The 20692-nt window shown below is 45.8% G+C and overlaps 1 protein-coding gene across 7 annotated transcripts in view; it reads right to left on the bottom strand.

Moving 5' to 3' along the window:
- Positions 1 to 20692, bottom strand: part of LOC128693051 (PTB domain-containing engulfment adapter protein 1) — a 325835-nt gene that overhangs the window by 137578 nt on the left and 167565 nt on the right. The gene's annotated exons all lie outside the window — the stretch shown is intronic.

Here is a 20692-nt window from a genome sequence, read left to right as displayed (position 1 = left end):
CAAGATGAGCACAAAGTAATACTGGAGGCTTCAAGATGAGCACAAAGTAATACTGGAGGCTTCAAGATGAGCACAAAGTAATACTGGAGGCTTCAAGATGAGCACAAAGTAATACTGGAGGCTTCAAGATGAGCACAAAGTAATGAGTCACTTAGAGCGCCTTGGATCAAGAACTCTTCACTAAAACACTTTTCCTTCTTCACAGCAAGAAAGAAAATAAGTAGGAAGAGAAGAATAAAGTAGAGAGGAGGAGGAGGACAGAGAATGATGGTTGAACACATGATGGGTAGAAGAGGAGGGAGGGGGTGGTAATGGTGGTAGTGGTAGTAGTAATGGTTGTGGTGGTAATGGTAGTGGGCATGATGGTAGTTGTGGTGGGCATGGTGGTAGTGATGGTAGTAATGGTGGTGGTGGTCGTAATGGTGACGGGAATGGTGATGGTAATGGTGGCCGTAATGGTGCTAGGTGTGGTGGTGGTGGTAATGGTAGTCGTAATGGTGGTGGGCGTGGTGGTGGTAATGGTGGCCGTAATGGTGCTGGGCGTGGTGGTGGTGGTAGTGGTGGTTGTAATGGTGGTGGGCACGGTGCTAGTGGTGATAGTTATGGTGGTGGTGGTAATGGTGGTAGTGGTGGTAGTGGTTGTAGTGGTGGTGGCAGTAGTGGTGGTGGCGGTGGTTGTAGTAAAGGTAGTAGTAGTAGTGGTGGTGGTACTGGTGATTGTGGTAGTGGAGGTGGTATTGGTGGTGAAAGGAATGGTGATGGTGGTGGAGATAGTGGTAATAGTAGCAGTGGTTGTGGTAGTGGTCGCAATGGTGGTAGTGGCATTAGTGGTGGTAGCAGTGGTGGTAGTGGCAGCAGTGGTGGTAGTAGTTGTGGTAGTGGTGGAAGTAGTGGTGGTAGTAACAGTTGTGGAAGTGGTGGTAGAAGTGGCGATAATAGTTGTGGCAGTGGTGGTAGTGACTCACCCTCACTACCATCATAGTCCCTCTTTCCCTCCGTCTTATTATATCATTATAACAAACAAATAATGGAGTGGGGGGGATGATTGTGGATGAGCAAGGGGGGAGGGGGATGTTGGGGGTGGGGGTTTGGGTGCCAGACGAGAGTGAAAGCAGCACCTGGTTGCTGAACATTACGTGACAACACCCCCCCCTCCACCGACACAGCCCCCTCCCCAAACTTAACCCCCCCCCCTCTTTTTCCTAATAAAACCACTGGAAGACAAACTAAATACTGAAGCAGTGTACAATGATGCAGCAAGAACCTTCAACGAGTGTGACCCTGTGAGACAGCACACAAAATACGTGCAAGAGGAATAACCTGGTACAGTGAGAACATGGATTTTTAACTTCTTAACAAACAGAAGCCAGAAAGTAGTGGTAAGTAGAGAGGAGAGACTGCCACTGTTCCTCAAGGCACAGTACTCACCCCACTTCCGTTTCTCATTCTTATATTCATCATAGACAAGGACATACATCTTTGCACCGAAACATTCCTTATTGATGTCACCAGAATATCAATGAAAATGGCGCTTGTCGAAGACACAGCGAATCTTCAAAAGGATAGAAGTCAAGTCTTCCGGTAATGATTTAGACAATATGATGTTCACTGAGGACAAGTTTCAGTTGCTCTGCTATGGAAGAATGGAAGAAATAAACGACTGAAACGGTGTACAGGACAATCTTAAATTGCTATATGTGAGACTTGGGAGTAGTGATACACAAATAACCCGCACATAGAAGAGAGGAGCTTACGACGACGTTTCGGTCTGACTTGGACCATTTACAGTCACATTGTGACTTAGTAAATGGTCCAAAACGTCGTTGTAAGCTCCTCTCTTCAATGTGCGGGTTATCTGTGTATCGTTCCAGTCACGGTATTGTGCCTTTATTGTTATTTATGGGAGTAGTGATGCCACAGGATTTTACATTCAGGTATCACAACAATGTTGTTATTGCTAATTTAAGAAAAATGATAGGCTGGATAACCTGAACTCTCAAGACAAGAACTGCTGAGTCAATGATGATACTCACGTCACTTGTTCTCTCCAGGTTGCAATACTACTGTATGCTAACATCTTCCTTCAAGGTAGGCTAGGTTGCTTAGCTACAAAGCGTACAGAGAACTTTAACTGCCCGAATACACTCAATGAAATATCTAAACTACTGATAACACCTGAAGTCCCTTCAACTGTATTCCTTGGAACACAGGTGTGAAAGATACATGATAATATACACCTGGAAAAACCTGGAAGGACTGGTCTCAAACTTACACACTGGAATACCTCCATGTTAAAGCAAGAAATTTGTCGGACTGTGCTATATAATCCCTGAAATCCTTTTTTTTTCCAAATTTCTCAATTTCTCAAAACTTTAGTGGTTTCTGACTATCAAAGTTGTTGCTACTCCTTCATTTTCCCGTTCTTTTCTTACTGTTTGGAAGTCCCCTGTGATTATCACATTTATTATTCCCGAGAATTTCGTCTTAGCAACAGTTACATTATTAGGTGTTTCCTCTGCTACTCTCTCTCATAACCTCACATTTGTTGGTGTCTCCCACAGTCCACGACCACACTCTGATTGTTCTATCTTTCACAGTGTTCTGGGCATTCTGTTTTGTTAATTTGCTTCTGGAGAGCCTGGACAAGAAGGCTGTAGTCTATGGTCATTTCCATTACTGTTTCCTCCCCTTTGATCCATCCTTTTTGTTTTTTTGATAGATATTCTGTTCCGTGTTCCATTCCTCTGCTACTTCTTTTTACTCATGACTTTCTGCCTTTCATTTCCTCTCCATCCGATTTTCATTGACACAGACTGTGTTGAAGTTGCAAGTTGCCCTCAGATTTACTTCTCGTTATTATATTTCTTGTTTTTGTCCTTGTGAACACAAGTCTGCAATGTTAGGTAAAAGGACAAGTGCAACTAATGTGACATTATATTGTGGCAACGTCTTGCTCTCCAGGAGCTTTGTCAAGCCGTTAAAAACATGGACACAGAGGGTATATATAGGTACAGAGGTGCAAAGCATAATATAATCGATGTAGGTGGTAGTAGTAGCAGTATTTGTGGTGGTGATGGCGGCGGTGGTGGTGGTGGTGGTAGTAGTAGTAGTAGTAGTAGTAGTAGTAGTAGTAGTAGTAGTAGTAGTAGTAGTAGTAGTAGTAGTAGTAGTAGCAGCAGCAGTATTTGTGGTGGTGATGGCGGTAGTGGTGGTAGTAGTAGTAGTAGTAGTAGTAGTAGTAGTAGTAGTAGCAGCAGTATTTGTGGTGGTCATGGTGGTGGTAGTAGTAGTAGTAGTAGTAGTAGTAGTAGTAGTAGTAGTAGTAGTAGTAGTAGTAGTAGTAGTAGTAGCAGCAGCAGTATTTGTGGTGGTCATGGTGGTGGTGGTAGCAGTAGTAGTAGTAGTAGTAGTAGTAGTAGTAGTAGTAGTAGTAGTAGTAATAGTAGTAGTAGTAGCAGCAGCAGCACTCTATACCTATATATACCCTCTGTGTCACAGCTTGACAGCTCTTGGAGAGTGAAACGTTGCCACAATAAAATGTCACATTAGTTGTACTTGTGTCCTTTTACCTAACATATTGTGGGTAATTTACCAATATGATTACAACCTCCAATAGTTTCGTCTTTCCCTGTATAAATGCCCCAACCTTATAAAAGCAAATTTTTTACTTCTCTCACTTTCAGTGACCATTTCTCTCATCAAATCTTCATTTTTCTGTATTACTCCTTCCTTCATATTTTCCTCTTGAGTTCTCTTCCTTCAAGGTTGCCTTTGATATATCTCTGATGAATTGGGAGTTTTTTTCACTCCAGAAGCCCGACCTTGGGGCATCATCAGTTGCTTGCCTGGTCAACTAGCACTTCCTTCCACATCTCTCACTTCAGTGTGTTGTTATGGCAGTGCGGAGATTTGGGACAAGGCCCTCAAGTACCTTCCACCTGTATATGTATATTGTCATGTATCTCTCTCTTCTCCTTTCCACTGAGTCCATATTTAAGATTTTAGGGCGTTCCCAGTAATTTAAATGCTATACTAGCTCTAAATGATCTCTATATGTTCCAGCTCTGATATCTCTCCTACCATGAACGGGACCGTCAAAAATAAACAATATTCCAAACGAGAGAGCACAAACGATTTGAATAGTGTCACTATTGGCACTATCTCCCTTGTTTTGAATGGTCTTAGTGTGTTCTTTGAAAGAAAGGTCAGCAGACAATTTCTCCCAGGTTTTTCACGGGTTTCTTTCATTTTGTCTGATGGTCCTCTTGAGTTTTGTACAGTGTCCCTTTTGAGTTATTCATTCTTTCCATATCTAAGTAACTAGAACTTATCACCATTAAAGGTCATGTTTTTCACTGTCCACTGGAAAACGCTTCTTCTTTCCATATATATTTCCTCAACGTTATTCAAGATTTCTACGTCCTCCCTCCTGACCTGCTGAGCATATATTGGTTGTCCAATATGCGTGTGTTGGTTTTACTTACCAGTTGTCAAAGACACTAGTCAATAGTGACTTGGCTTTTGTGTGTGTGTGTGTGTGTGTGTGTGTGTGTGTGTGTGTGTGTGTGTGTGTGTGTGTGTGTGTGTGTGTGTGTGTGTGTGTGTGTGTGTGCGTGCGTGTGCGCGCGCGAGCGCGTCTGTGTTTTCACAGTGCAAATACTGAAGAAATATTTCCTGACATCTCTGTGACTCAGTTATATTCTTAGCTTCCACCTTTGCCCTCTTGCAGCTGTGCCTCTCGTTTAAGTGTGTCCCTGCCTGCTTGCTTGCCTGCCTGCCCGCCCCGTGGAAACCTCCAGTAATTTACATGTTTTGATCACATCTCCTCCTGGTCATCCTCTCTTCCAAAATAGTCAGGTTGAATTCTTGAAGTGTCTGCTCATAGTTCCTCAAATCAGAGCTGTTGAAGACCTCTGTAGTGTCTGCATCTTGTTTTCTGAGGTGTGGACCAGCTGCTTGTCGGAGTTGCAGGTTCCATGATGGCTCTCTCACGCCTTGTGTACAATGTTCCCAAGTATTCTTTAGTGAGGTTTGTGAAGGTAATGCTTACCGTTGCTACCTTCATGTGTGTGAGGCTACTATATATATATATATATATATATATATATATATATATATATATATATATATATATATATATATATATATATATATATATATATATATATGTGCAAGGAATTCGCGAGAGCATGCGAAATATACACAAACACTGATCTCTGGCTGAAGGAGACTCGAACCTACGAACCTTAGGACAAGGTACGCAGTGCTTTACCAATCTACCCACACTGGACCAATACCTTGGCGTGTAGCATGCGCTACACGTTTTGATCCAAGGCAGCCAGCTTTCAGGGAGAAGGCGTACAGCTTTTCATCTCATCCCCTGCATGCATCAGCCTTACTAGAGATTTGAACAATGCAAGGAATTCGCGAGAGCATGCGAAATATACACAAACAATGATCTCTGGCTGAAGGAGACTCGAACCTACGAACCTTAGGACAAGGTACGCAGTGCTTTACCAATCTACCCACACTGGACCAATACCTTGGCGTGTAGCATGCGCTACACGTTTTGATCCAAGGCAGCCAGCTTTCAGGGAGAAGGCTTACAGCGTGGGTAGATTGGTAAAGCACTGCGTACCTTGTCCTAAGGTTCGTAGGTTCGAGTCTCCTTCAGCCAGAGATCAGTGTTTATTTATATATATATATATATATATATATATATATATATATATATATATATATATATATATATATATATATGTGTGTGTGTGTGTGTGTGTGTGTGTGTGTGTGTGTGTGTGTGTGTGTGTGTGTGTGTGTGTGTGTGTGTGTGTGTGTGTGTGTGAGTGAGAGAGTGTCTCACATCCAGGGAGAGAGAGAGATGTTTCTCAGATCCAGGGAGGGAGGGAGGGAGAGAGAGAGAGAGAGTTGGAGGTGACCTTGAGGAACACAACAACACCACGTGGACTCTCCCTCCTCCCCCTCCCTCGTCGACCAAAATAGGACAAGCCTTTCGTAGAGTCCCGCCTCCTTCACACGCCTCTCCCTCCCTCGTCAGGTGTACCGCGTAGTTCACCGGTAAGAACCGTCGACCCAATCGCAAGGTTCCAGGGTTTGATTCTCTGGCGAGGAAAATAATATTCCTCTAATTTTCCTTGAGCCACTGCTGCCTCCTGTCCACCTTGCAGTAAAAATAAGCAAGGTGTGAGTTAGCTGACTTATGTAAGTGACAGCCACGGAAGAAAATGTATTAAAAAACTCCAGCGCTTCAGAAATATCCTGTCAAAGAAAATACTGGGATCCAGTGTGTAAGAGACTCCAGCACCTGCTGGTAGTAGTCAAGTGATGAGTAAAACGTGCTCGTTTTCTTAATGATCTTCATATATATATATATATATATATATATATATATATATATATATATATATATATATATATATATATATATATATATATATATATAGTGTGTGTGTGTGTGTGTGTGTGTGTGTGTGTGTGTGTGTGTGTGTGTGTGCGTGTGTGTGTGTGTGTGTGTGTGTGTGTGTGTGTATGTGTGTATTTGTGTGTGTGTTTTTGTGTTTGTGTGTTTGTGTGTGTGTGTTTATTTGTGTGTTTATGTGTGTGTGTGTTTATGTGTGTGTGTTTATGTGTGTGTGTGTGTGTGTGTGTGTGTGTGTGTGTGTGTGTGTGTGTGTGTGTGTGTGTGTGTGTGTGTGTAAAAGTGTTGCACCTTTCATCTACCGCAGAGCAACCTTCCGCGCTCTCTCTCTCTCTCTTTTTTTTTTTTTTTTTACACAGGGTTTGACAAGGTTAAGGATCCCTAGCTTTATTGACAGCTATATTACAGGTTAAGGATTTTTATTGTTATGAGACATACAAGTACGGAACAGGATGAAGTTGGAGCCATCTGTGGGCCAGCATTTTCATTTGATCAACTGACTTTATCTCGTTGACATCATTATGCTGTACGAATGTGTTCCATACTCGAGTCATCCTGGGTATGTATGATCTCAGATGGAGTGATGTTCTGGAGAAGGGTACAGCCAGAGTGAAGTTGCTGCTTTCTGCCCGTCTTGTGGCATAAAAGCTTGTTTCACGCTGTCCTCGAAGTGGATCCAAGTGTGGTATTTTGACAATATTGGCCTTGTACATAACAGTAAGGCCACCCACATCCCTCCTATGTTGAAGGCTCTGCTGAAATGACAGATCTATCCAGGATGGGTCCAGGCGAGAGATGAGACGTCTTGCTCTGTTCTCTACTCTGTCAAGCAGTCGCAGATGAGAGGGGGGGCAGGCAAACCAAGAAAGTGGAGCATACTCAAGGTGTGAGCGTACTTGTGCCTCGTACAGGATCTTGCAACCCCTACTGTCAAGCAGATGCGAGATACGGCGAAGTGCTGTAAGCTTCCTGGCTGCCTTGATTGCAAGATTTACAACATGGTTCTTCATGGTTAGTTTGGAGTCAAATTTCACCCCAAGAATATCAACTTCTTCTCCAGGTGCCAACATCCTCCCATTCATCCTTACTACTGCACCAGCATTACCATCATGGTGCCTAGAGACGATCATCATTTGCGTTTTCTCAGGTGCAAATGTTACTTGCCATCTATTTCCTCAAGCTGATAAAGCTCTCAGCTGGTGATTGATGTAGCTTAGAGCAGCTGGCATTTCTTCTCTTGGATAAGTGAATGTCAGTGTACAGTCGTCTGCATATGCATGTGATTCTGGGATGAGATGAAGAAGGTCGTTGAAGTAGACATTCCATAACAGTGGACCCAGCACGCTTCCTTGCGGAACGCTTGCCCCAATAGGATGCCTTGCTGATTCCGTTCCATTGAGGACTACACTTAGAGATCTACCATGAAGGTAATCACTGAGGAGACATAGCGTAGAGCCTGCAATTCCCAGTGCTTGAAGTTTTGCTAAGAGGCCCTGGTGCCACACCCGGTCGAAAGCGCCAGCAATGTCCAGTGCTACCACACAGCTGACTTTGGATTCATCCAGTGACTGGTGCCACTTAGTGGAGAGGTTTAACAACAGATCAGCAGCAGAGTAACCTTTCCTGAAGCCATATTGACGATCACAAAGTAGTGAGTGGTAGTCAAAAAAATCTGTCATTTGTCTTGAGATTATTGTCTCAAGGATCTTACCAGTGATTGACAGGAGTGACACTGGTCTGTAGTTGCTGATTTCTGCTCTGCTCTTCTTTTTGTGAACAGGGACTACATTTGCCTCTTTCCATAGAGAGGGCCATTTACACTGTACTAGGCAGTGCTGAAAGATGCGAGTTAGAGGTGCTGCTAGCTGGTCTGCACATCTTCTCAACAATCTTGGGCTCAACTTGTCTGGGCTCACAGCCTTTTCTTGGTCAAGTGATTTAAGAAGGAAATGCACCTCCTCCTGCCTTATTGTCACCACTGACAGTTTTGACACAGTTCGTGCAGCTCTCTCTCTCTCTCTTTCTCTCTCCTTTGATATTCCACAATGCTTAGCCACCCCAAGGTTACTGCTGGTTTTATTACACACGCACACACTATCACTCATTCACATTCACATTCTCAGTCGCAATCTCATTCTCTCTCTCTCTCTCCCTGATTGAAAGAGTAACCTCTCTCTCTCTCTCTCTCTCTCTCACTGGTTGCGAGAGACATTCTCTCTGGTTGTGTGTGTGTGTGTGTGAGAGAGAGAGAGAGAGAGAGAGAGAGAGAGAGAGAGAGAGAGAGAGAGAGAGAGAGGCTCCGCAACATGCTGATAAGTTAGTGATTTCAACGCTTGCCCAGATAATGATCCATTTACGTAGTGGAAGGTTTCTCCTTGTTGGGGGTCGAGTCCTGGCACCTAGCCCGGCCTCTTCACCTTCCCTGACCGGCTGTGCTGACTTCTTCCCTCACCAACCCTATCATACTTCCATTCTATCTTCAATACTCAACTTTTTATGTTTTAACTTCCATCTTTGTGACCCATGTGTGTTTTAACTTCCATCTTTGTGACCCATGTGTGTTTTAACTTCCATCTTTGTGACCCATGTGTGTTTTAACTTCCATCTTTGTGACCCATGTGTGTTTTAACTTCCATCTTTGTGACCCATGTGTGTTTTAACTTCCATCTTTGTGACCCATGTGTGTTTTAACTTCCATCTTTGTGACCCATGTGTGTGTTTAATTTCCATCTTTGTGACCCATGTGTGTTTTCCATCTTTGTGACACATGTGTGTTTTAACCTCCATCATTATGACCCACGTGTGTTTTAAGTTTGATGTTTGTTATCTTGCTGGTGGTGTTCACAGTTGAGCGTGTCGTGCACAACTGTCAGTTCTTTAAGACACTTTGTATTCTCTGGACTAGAACATTGCTACACACTAACAACCTCTTTCTTTAAGGCAGGCAAAACTGCAGACCTGGAGGGTGTAAAGAGAACTTTCACTTCCTGTTTCAATTCTGTCGACCAGAAATTAGTTTTTTCAGCGGGAGATCCGTGCTAGATGGTACATTACCTTTCGTGACACGGAAAGGGTGTAGTAACCACACTAAAAGCTTAACTCATTAAGCACACAAGGTTCAAAGATTTATTAACACTCGTTAAATATATAAAGGCATTTAACTTAAAAGTGGTTATTAGGTAATGAAGTAAATACGAATGCGATTTATTAACCAGAGTAATCCGATTCCATAATTGAAATCAGAATTAACCCATTAGGTCAGGATTCTTATTACAGAAATATTTTCACGCATTATTTAACATGAAGAACAATCCACAATGGTCGTCAGTAATACTCGATCTATACTACAAAAATATTTCCAATATACTACGTAACTATGACTCAGTTTTCGATAAATTCTGATTTCAGAGTCGAAATCAACTTAGTAAAATTAGTGTGAAGTTCATAGTATAACCTAGGTAGTGAAGTTATTAAGGTTCAGCGTTAACAAGAGCTCTATGTAAGTTACTGCAGGCAGTCTGTGATCAACCAGGCTGTGGTGTTTATATTGTGTAGCCAACTATCAACCAAAACATACTTGTGACCATCAACCTGAACATACCTGCGACCATCTATCAACCAGAACATACCTGCGACCATCTATCAACCTGAACATACCTGTGACCATCTATCAACCAGAACATACCTGCGACCATCTATCAACCTGAACATACCTGCGACCATCTATCAACCTGAACATACCTGCGACCATCTATCAACCTGAACATACCTGTGACCATCTATCAACCTGAACATACCTGTGACCATCTATCAACCTGAACATACCTGCGACCATCTATCAACCTGAAGCGACCATCTATCAACCTGAACATACCTGACCATCTATCAACCTGAACATACCTGCGACCATCTATCAACCAGAACATACCTGCGACCATCTATCAACCTGAACATACCTGCGACCATCTATCAACCTGAACATACCTGCGACCATCTATCAACCAGAACATACCTGCGACCATCTATCAACCTGAACATACCTGCGACCATCTATCAACCAGAACATACCTGCGACCATCTATCAACCTGAACATACCTGCGACCATCTATCAACCTGAACATACCTGCGACCATCTATCAACCAGAACATACCTGCGACCATCTATCAACCAGAACATACCTGTGACCATCTATCAACCAGAACATACCTGTGACCATCTATCAACCTGAACATACCTGCGACCATCTATCAACCTGAACATACCTGTGACCATCTATCAACCTGAACATACCTGTGACCATCATACCTGCGACCATCTATCAACCTGAACATACCTGCGACCATCTATCAACCTGAACATACCTGTGACCATCTATCAACCTGAACATACCTGTGACCATCTATCAACCTGAACATACCTGCGACCATCTATCAACCAGAACATACCTGCGACCATCTATCAACCTGAACATACCTGTGACCATCTATCAACCTGAACATACCTGTCTATCAACCTGAACATACCTGCGATCTATCAACCTGAACATACCTGCGACCATCTATCAACCAGAACATACCTGCGACCATCTATCAACCTGAACATACCTGTGACCATCTATCAACCAGAACATACCTGCGACCATCTATCAACCAGAACATACCTGCGACCATCTATCAACCTGAACATACCTGTGACCATCTATCAACCTGAACATACCTGTGACCATCTATCAACCAGAACATACCTGCGACCATCTATCAACCAGAACATACCTGCGACCATCTATCAACCTGAACATACCTGTGACCATCTATCAACCAGAACATACCTGTGACCATCTATCAACCAGAACATACCTGCGACCATCTATCAACCTGAACATACCTGTGACCATCTATCAACCTGAACATACCTGCGACCATCTATCAACCTGAACATACCTGCGACCATCTATCAACCAGAACATACCTGTGACCATCTATCAACCAGAACATACCTGTGACCATCTATCAACCAGAACATACCTGTGACCATCTATCAACCAGAACATACCTGTGACCATCTATCAACCAGAACATACCTGCGACCATCTATCAACCTGAACATACCTGCGACCATCTATCAACCAGAACATACCTGTGACCATCTATCAACCAGAACATACCTGCGACCATCTATCAACCAGAACATACCTGCGACCATCTATCAACCTGAACATACCTGCGACCATCTATCAACCAGAACATACCTGTGACCATCTATCAACCAGAACATACCTGTGACCATCTATCAACCAGAACATACCTGCGACCATCTATCAACCAGAACATACCTGCGACCATCTATCAACCAGAACATACCTGTGACCATCTATCAACCAGAACATACCTGCGACCATCTATCAACCAGAACATACCTGCGACCATCTATCAACCTGAACATACCTGCGACCATCTATCAACCAGAACATACCTGCGACCATCTATCAACCAGAACATACCTGCGACCATCTATCAACCTGAACATACCTGTGACCATCTATCAACCAGAACATACCTGTGACCATCTATCAACCAGAACATACCTGCGACCATCTATCAACCAGAACATACCTGCGACCATCTATCAACCAGAACATACCTGTGACCATCTATCAACCAGAACATACCTGTGACCATCAACAAGAACATACCAGTGACCATCTATCAACCAGAACATGTGTGTGTTACCATCTATCAACCAGAACATATATGTGTGACCAATCAACCAGAACATATCTGTGACCATCTATCAACCAGAACATATATGTGTTACCATCTATCAACCAGGACATATATGTGTGACCATCAATCAACCAGAACATATCTGTGACCATCTATCAACCAGAACATACCTGTGACCATCTATCAACAAGAACATACCTGTGACCCATTTCAAGGGGTTTTAAACCCACACAGCCCGACCTGGAGCTAGATTTTCCTGCTGATTCCTTGTTCAGTCAAATTATTGCTGCTACTAGCTGACCTCATTCCCCCAGTCATCACTACCTGGTTGATCTGGCACCTGGAGGAATTAAGAATCTAGTTTCGTCTTGAAGACACCTACATTTGTTCCGGTTATATCTCTGTTATCTCCCTGTTGAATAGTCTTGGACTACGGATATTGATAGAGTGTGTTCTTAATGTACTCATGGTGCCCCTACTTTTCACTCGGTTTATTATACACTTCCTCTCATCTCTCACCCAGATGTAGTCTGAGATCGGATCACGGGAGCCATGATCCCGAATCATCTACAAGTAAACCATAAATTATCCATACGCCACAGATGAGCTTCCTAACCTTGTCTATACCACATGTTCCGAACTTTCCATACCACGGGCGGGATTGAACCCGCGGTCAGAGAGAATCAAAACTCGTGAGTCATGTTCCCAACTTTGTCTATACCACATGTTTCTAACTTTCTGTACCACATACATGTTCCTAACTTTGTGGAGAGTAGGAGAGGCACGACTTTCAACATTACAAATTTCAAGGCCCATTCATCAATCGTCGAATAGCTAAGACCTGTGTCAGGAGGTATTGTTCCGGGTCTACTGACGACCATAGCTAAGACCTGTGTCAGGAGGTATTGTTCCAGGTCTACTGACGACCATAGCTAAGACCTGTGTCAGGAGGTATTGTTCCGGGTCTACTGACGACCATAGCTAAGACCTGTGGTAGGAGGTATTGTTCCAGGTCTACTGACGACCATAGCTACGACCTGTGTCAGGAGGTATTGTTCCAGGTCTACTGACGACCATAGCTAAGACCTGTGGTAGGAGGTATTGTTCCAGGTCTACTGACGACCAGAGCTAAGACCTGTGTCAGGAGGTATTGTTCCAGGTCTACTGACGACCATAGCTAAGACCTGTGTCAGGAGGTACTGTTCCGGGTCTAGTGACGACCATAGCTAAGACCTGTGTCAGAAGGTATTGTTCCAGGTCTCCTGACGAATAAATTACATTCCCTCCATTTTAAATGTAATCTCAGATCCATACATGGCATAAAAATTAACATATACGCAGTAGATACAACAAACACACAACATCTGTCGGTAGTCAGGCACAGAAATGGTTAAAAAAAAAGTATCATTGGAGTTAGGGTACACCTTATTTAGTTTAGTTCTCATACAGAGGAAGACAGACACCAGTCAATTTATCTATCATTAGACCATGATGCAGGGGCAGCCACATATCTACGGTGCACGCAACGAGCCAGATGCAGGGGCAGCCACATATCTACGGTGCACGCAACGAGCCAGTGGACTCGTGGATGGCTACACCACACGGCTTCCACTACATTACAAGTATCCCTGGCGAATCTGTACCACCAGCTGATGTAAACAAAATAAATGTAAACTTTACCAGAGAAACTATTGTCACACTTGTTGACATTATGAGAGACAACTCACTCAAGAAATGTCAAAGCATTTTATCCACAGTGGCATATAACTAGCCATTCAAGAAAAATCGAAATGACATGATTGCAAACAAACCACGGTACGGTTGGGGCTTGAATTTGCGGCAAGGGTATCGTAAAACTTCTGTTCAGGGCGTAAGCCACTGGGCCAGCTGGCTACAATAAGATTCATCCAACTAGGTATATTTATACACCACAGGAAGGTTAGCCTGAGTCCCAATGTGACCACAAATGCAAATTTTTACAGATAAATCTCCCGCCAGCGTGGCGGGAAACAAACCAAAAACTTCTAAACAGTTAGTTACTAGAGTAACTTGCTGAGGTCTCTATAGTCAGTGTTGGGGATCAGTCCCTGCACCCTTATGTGCATCTATAATATTGTGACTACCACCCACACCAGGTGTATCAGGTGACTACCACCCACACCAGATGTATCAGGTGACTACCACCCACACCAGGTGTATCAGGTGACTACCACCCACACCAGGTGTATCAGGTGACTACCACCCACACCAGATGTATCAGGTGACTACCACCCACACCAGATGTATCAGGTGACTACCACACACACCAGATGTATCAGGTGACTACCACCCACACCAGGTGTATCAGGTGACTACCACCCACACCAGGTGTATCAGGTGACTACCACCAACACCAGGTGTATCAAGTGACTACCACCAACACCAGGTGTATCAGGTGACTACCACCCACACCAGGTGTATCAGGTGACTACCACCCACACCAGGTGTATCAGGTGACTACCACCCACACCAGGTGTATCAGGTGACTACCACCCACACCAGGTGTATCAGGTGACTACCACCCACACCAGGTGTATCAGGTGACTACCAACCACACAAAGTGTATGAGGTGACTACAATCCACACCAGGTGTATTAGGTGACTACCACCCACACCAGGTGTATTAGTTGACCATCACCCACACCAGGTGTATGAGGTGACTACCACCCACACCAGGTGTATGAGGTGACTACCACCCACACCAGGTGTATGAAGTGACTACCACCCACACCAGGTGGATGAGGTGACTACCACCCACATCAGGTGTATGAGGTGACTACCACCCACACCAGGTGTATGAAGTGACTACCACCCACACCAGGTGTATGAGGTGGCTACCACCCACACCAGGTGTATGAGGTGACTACCACCCACACCAGGTGTATGAGGTGACTACCACCCACACCAGGTGTATGAGGTGACTACCACCCACATCAGGTGTATCAGGTGACTACCACCCACACCAGGTGTATCAGGTGACTACCACCCACACCAGGTGTATGAGGTGACTACCACCCACACCAGGTGTATCAGGTGACTACCACCCACACCAGGTGTATGAGTTGACTACCACCCACATCAGGTGTATGAGGTGACTACCACCCACACCAGGTGTATGAGGTGACTACCACCCACATCAGGTGTATGAGGTGACTACCACTCACGCCAGGTGTATGAGGTGACTACCACTCACGCCAGGTGTATGAGGTGACTACCACCCACATCAGGTGTATGAGGTGACTACCACCCACACCAGGTGCATCAGGTGACTACCACCCACACCAGGTATATCAGGTGACTACCACCCACACCAGGTGTATCAGGTGACTACCACCCACATCAGGTGTATCAGGTGACTACCAGCCACATCAGGTGTATCAGGTGACTACCAGCCACATCAGGTGTATCAGGTGACTACCAGCCACATCAGGTGTATCAGGTGACTACCACCCACACCAGGTGTATCAGGTGACTACCACCCACACCAGGTGTATCAGGTGACTACCACCCACACCAGGTGTATCAGGTGACTACCACCCACACCAGGTGTATCAGGTGACTACCACCCACACCAGGTGTATCAGGTGACTACCACCCACACCAGGTGTATCAGGTGACTACCACCCACACCAGGTGTATCAGGTGACTACCACCCACACCAGGTGTATCAGGTGACTACCACCCACACAAGGTGTATCAGGTGACTACCACCCACACCAGGTGTATCAGGTGACTACCACCCACACCAGGTGTATCAGGTGATTACCATCCACACCAGGTGTATTAGGTGACTACCACCCACACCAGGTGTATGAGGTGGCTACCACCCACACCAGGTGTATGAGGTGGCTACCACCCACACCAGGTGTATGAGGTGACTACCACCCACACCAGGTGTATGAGGTGACTACCACCCACACCAGATGTATCAGATGACTACCACCCACACCAGGTGTATGAGGTGACTACCACCCACACCAGGTGCATGAGGCGACTACCACCCACATCAGGTGTATCAGGTGACTACCACCCACACCAGGTGTATCAGGTGACTACCCCACACACAAGGTGTATCAGGTGACTACCACCCACACCAGGTGTATCAGGTGACTACCACCCACACCAGGTGTATCAGGTGACTACCACCCACACCAGGTGTATCAGGTGACTACCACCCACACCAGGTGTATCAGGTGACTACCACCCACACCAGGTGTATGAGGTGACTACCACCCACACCAGGTGTATCAGGTGACTACCACCCACATCAGGTGTATCAGGTGACTACCACCCACATCAGGTGTATCAGGTGACTACCACCCACACCAGGTGTATCAGGTGACTACCACCCACATCAGGTGTATGAGGTGACTACCACCCACATCAGGTGTATGAGGTCACTACCACTCACACCAGGTGTATGAGGTGACTACCACCCACACCAGGTGTATCAGGTGACTACCACCCACACCAGATGTATCAGGTGACTACCACCCACACCAGGTGTATCAGGTGACTACCACCCACACCAGGTGTATCAGGTGACTAAAACCCACACCAGGTGTATCAGGTGACTACCACCCACACCAGGTGTATCAGGTGACTACCACCCACACCAGGTGTAACAGGTGACTACCACCCACACCAGGTGTATCAGGTGACTACCACCCACACCAGGTGTATCAGGTGACTACCACCCACACCAGGTGTATCAGGTGACTACCACCCACATCAGGTGTATGAGGTGACTACCACCCACATCAGGTGTATGAGGTGACTACCACTCACACCAGGTGTATGAGGTGACTACCACCCACACCAGGTGTACAGTTACTATCACACACATGATGGGTATGGGGTCACTACCACAGACACAGGGTGGGTATGGGGTTACTACCACAGACACCGGATGGGTATGGGGTCACTACCACAGACACAGGATGGGTATGGGGTCACTACCACAGACACAGGATGGGTATGCATTCACTACCACACACAGGATGGGTATGGAGCCACTACCACACACACAGCATGGGTATGGGGTCACTACCACACACACAGAATGAGTATGGGGGTCACTACCACACACGCAGGATGGGTATCGGGTCACCACCACACACACATTATGGGTATGGAGTCGCTACCACACAGGATGGTTATGGAGTCACTACCACATACAGGATGGGTATGGAGTCACTACCACACACACAGGATGGGTATGGAGTCACTACCACACACAGAATGGGTATGGAGTCACTACCACACACAGAATGGGTATGGAGTCACTACCACACACAGGATGGATATGGAGTCACTACCACACACAGAATGGGTATGGGGTCACAACTACACAGAGGACGGGTATCAAACTTTAATCTGTCAATAAAGAACAGCACAGTGTGTGTGTGTGTGTGTGTGTGTGTGTGTGTGTGTGTGTGTGTGTGTGTGTGTGAGGTGAGTGTGTGTGAGGAGTGTGTGAGGTGTGTGTGTGTGTGTGTGTGTGTGTGTGTGTGTGTGTGTGTGTGTGTGTGTGTGTGTGTGTGTGTGTGTGTGTGTGTGTGTGTGAGGTGAGTGTGTGTGAGGTGTGTGTGTGTGTGTGTGTGTGTGTGTGTGTGTGTGTGTGTGTGTGTGTGTGTGTGTGTGTGTGTGTGTGTGTGTGTGTGTGTGTGTGAGGTGTGTGTGTGAGGTGTGTGTGTGAGGTGTGTGTGTGAGGTGTGTGTGTGAGGTGTGTGTGTGAGGTGTGTGTGTGAGGTGTGTGTGTGAGGTGTGTGTGTGAGGTGTGTGTGTGAGGTGTGTGTGTGAGGTGTGTGTGTGAGGTGTGTGTGTGTGGTGTGTGTGTGTGTGTGTGTGTGTGTGTGTGTGTGTGTGTGTGTGTGTGTGTGTGTGTGTGTGTGTGTGTGTGTGTGTGTGTGTGTGTGGTGTGTGTGTGTGAGTGTGTGTGTGTGTGTGTGTGTGTGTGTGTGTGTGTGTGTGTGTGTGTGTGTGTGAGGTGTGTGTGTGTGTGGTGTGTGTGTGAGGTGTGTGTGTGAGGTGTGTGTGTGTGTGTGTGTGTGTGTGTGTGTGTGTGTGTGTGTGTGTGTGTGTGTGTGTGTGTGTGTGTGTGTGTGTGTGTGTGGTGTGTGTGTGTGTGGTGTGTGTGTGTGTGTGTGTGTGTGTGTGTGTGTGTGTGTGTGTGTGTGTGTGTGTGTGTGTGTGTGTGTGGTGTGTGTGTGTGTGTGTGTGTGTGTGTGTGTGTGTGTGTGTGTGTGTGTGTGTGTGTGTGTGTGTGTGTGTGTGTGTGTGTGTGTGTGCGTGTGTGTGTGTGTGTGTGTGTGTGTGTGTGTGTGTGTGTGTGTGTGTGTGTGTGGTGTGTGTGGTGTGTGTGGTGTGTGTGTGGTGTGTGTGTGTGTGTGTGTGTGTGTGTGTGTGTGTGTGTGTGTGTGTGTGTGTGTGTGTGTCTGGTGTGTGTGATGTGTGTGTGTGGGGTGAGTGTGTGTGTGTGTGTGGTGTGTGTGTGTGTGTGTGGTGTGTGTGTGGTGTGTGTGTGGTGTGTGTGTGGTGTGTGTGTGTGTGTGTGTGTGTGAGGTGTGTGTGAGGTGTGTGTGTGTGTGTGAGGTGTGTGTGTGTGTGTACTCACCTATTTGTACTCAACTATTTGTGGTTGCAGGGGTCGAGTCACAGCTCCTGGCCCCGCCTATTTGTGGTTGCAGGGGTCGAGTCACAGCTCCTGGCCCCGCCTCTTCGCTGATTGCTACTAGGTCCTCTCTCTCCCTGTCCCATGAGCTCTATCATACCTCGCCTTAAAACTATGTATGGTTCCTGCCTCCACCACATCACTTTCTAGGCTATTCCATGGCCTGACTACTCTATGACTGAAGAAATACTTCCTAACATCCCTTTGATTCATCTGAGTCTTCAACTTCCAATTGTGACCTCTTGTGTCTGTGTCCCATCTCTGGAACATCCCGTCTTTGTCCACCTCGTCTATTCCGCGCAGTATTTTATATGTCGTTATCATGTCTCCCCTGACCCTCCTGGCCTCCAGTGTCGTCAGGCCGATTTCCCTCAACCTCTCTTCATAGGACAATCCCCGTAGCTCTGGGACTAGTCTTGTTGCAAACCTTTGCACTTTCTCTAATTTCTTGACGTGCTTGACTAGGTGTTGATTCCAAACTGGTGCTGCATACTCCAGTATGGGCCTGACGTAGATGGTGTACAGAGTCTTAAACGAATCCTTACTGAGGTATCGGAACGCTATCCGTAGGTTTGCCAGGCGCCCGTATGCTGCAGCAGTTATCTGATTGATGTGCGCCTCAGGAGATATGCTCGGTGTTATACTCACCCCCAGATCTTTTTCCTTGAGTGAGGTTTGCAGTCTTTGGCCATCTAAACTATCTTGTGTCTGCGGTCTTCTTTGCCCTTCCCCAATCTTCATGACTTTGCATTTGGCAGGGTTAAATTCAAGGAGCCAGTTGCTGGACCAGGCTTGTAGCCTGTCCAGATCTCTTTGTAGTCCTGCCTGATCCTCGTCCGATTCGATTCTTCTCATTAACTTCACATCGTCTGCAAACAAGGACACTTCTGAGTCTATCCCTTCCGTTATGTCGTTCACGTATACCAAGAACAGCACAGGTCCTAGGACTGACCCCTGTGGAACCCCGCTTGTCACAGGCGCCCACTCTGACACCTCGTCGCGTACCATGACTCGTTGTTGCCTCCCTGTCAGATATTCTCTGATCCATTGCAGTGCCTTTCCTGTTATGTGTGCCTGGTCCTCTAGCTTTTGCAGTAACCTCTTGTGAGGAACTGTGTCGAAAGCCTTCTTGCAGTCCAAAAATACGCAGTCGATCCACCCCTCTCTCTCTTGTCTTACTTCTGTCACCTTGTCATAAAACTCTAGTAGGTTTGCGACACAGGATTTTCCTTCCCTGAAACCATGCTGGTTGTCAATTATACACTTGTTTCTTTCCAGGTGCCCCACCACTCTCCTCCTGATGATCTTCTCCATGACCTTGCATACTATACACGTTAGTGATACAGGTCTGTAGTTTAGTGCCTCATGTCTGTCTCCCTTTTTAAAAATTGGGACTACATTTGCCGTTTTCCATACCTCTGGGAGTTGCCCAGTTTCAAATGATGTGTTGAAGATCTTTGTTAATGGCTCACACAATATCTCTGCTCCCTCTTTAAGGACCCATGGAGAGATGTTGTCTGGTCCCACCGCCTTTGAGGTGTCAAGTTCGCATAGCAGCTTCTTCACCTCCTCCTTGGTTATATGTACCTCATCCAGCACTTGCTGGTGTGCCCCCCTGTTCTGATTTCTTGGAGTCCTACTGGTTTCTACTGTAAATACCTCTTTAAATCTTGTGTTGAGCTCCTGACATACCTCTCGGTCGTTTCTTGTGAATTCCCCATCACCCTTCCTCAGTCTGATTACCTGGTCCTTGACTGTTGTTTTCCTCCTAATGTGGCTGTACAACAGCTTCGGGTCAGTCTTTACTTTTGATGCT

Source organism: Cherax quadricarinatus, chromosome 38 (assembly GCF_038502225.1).
Source record: "Cherax quadricarinatus isolate ZL_2023a chromosome 38, ASM3850222v1, whole genome shotgun sequence".
Taxonomy (NCBI): domain Eukaryota; kingdom Metazoa; phylum Arthropoda; class Malacostraca; order Decapoda; family Parastacidae; genus Cherax; species Cherax quadricarinatus.
This window is presented reverse-complemented; position numbering and strand designations above follow the sequence as displayed.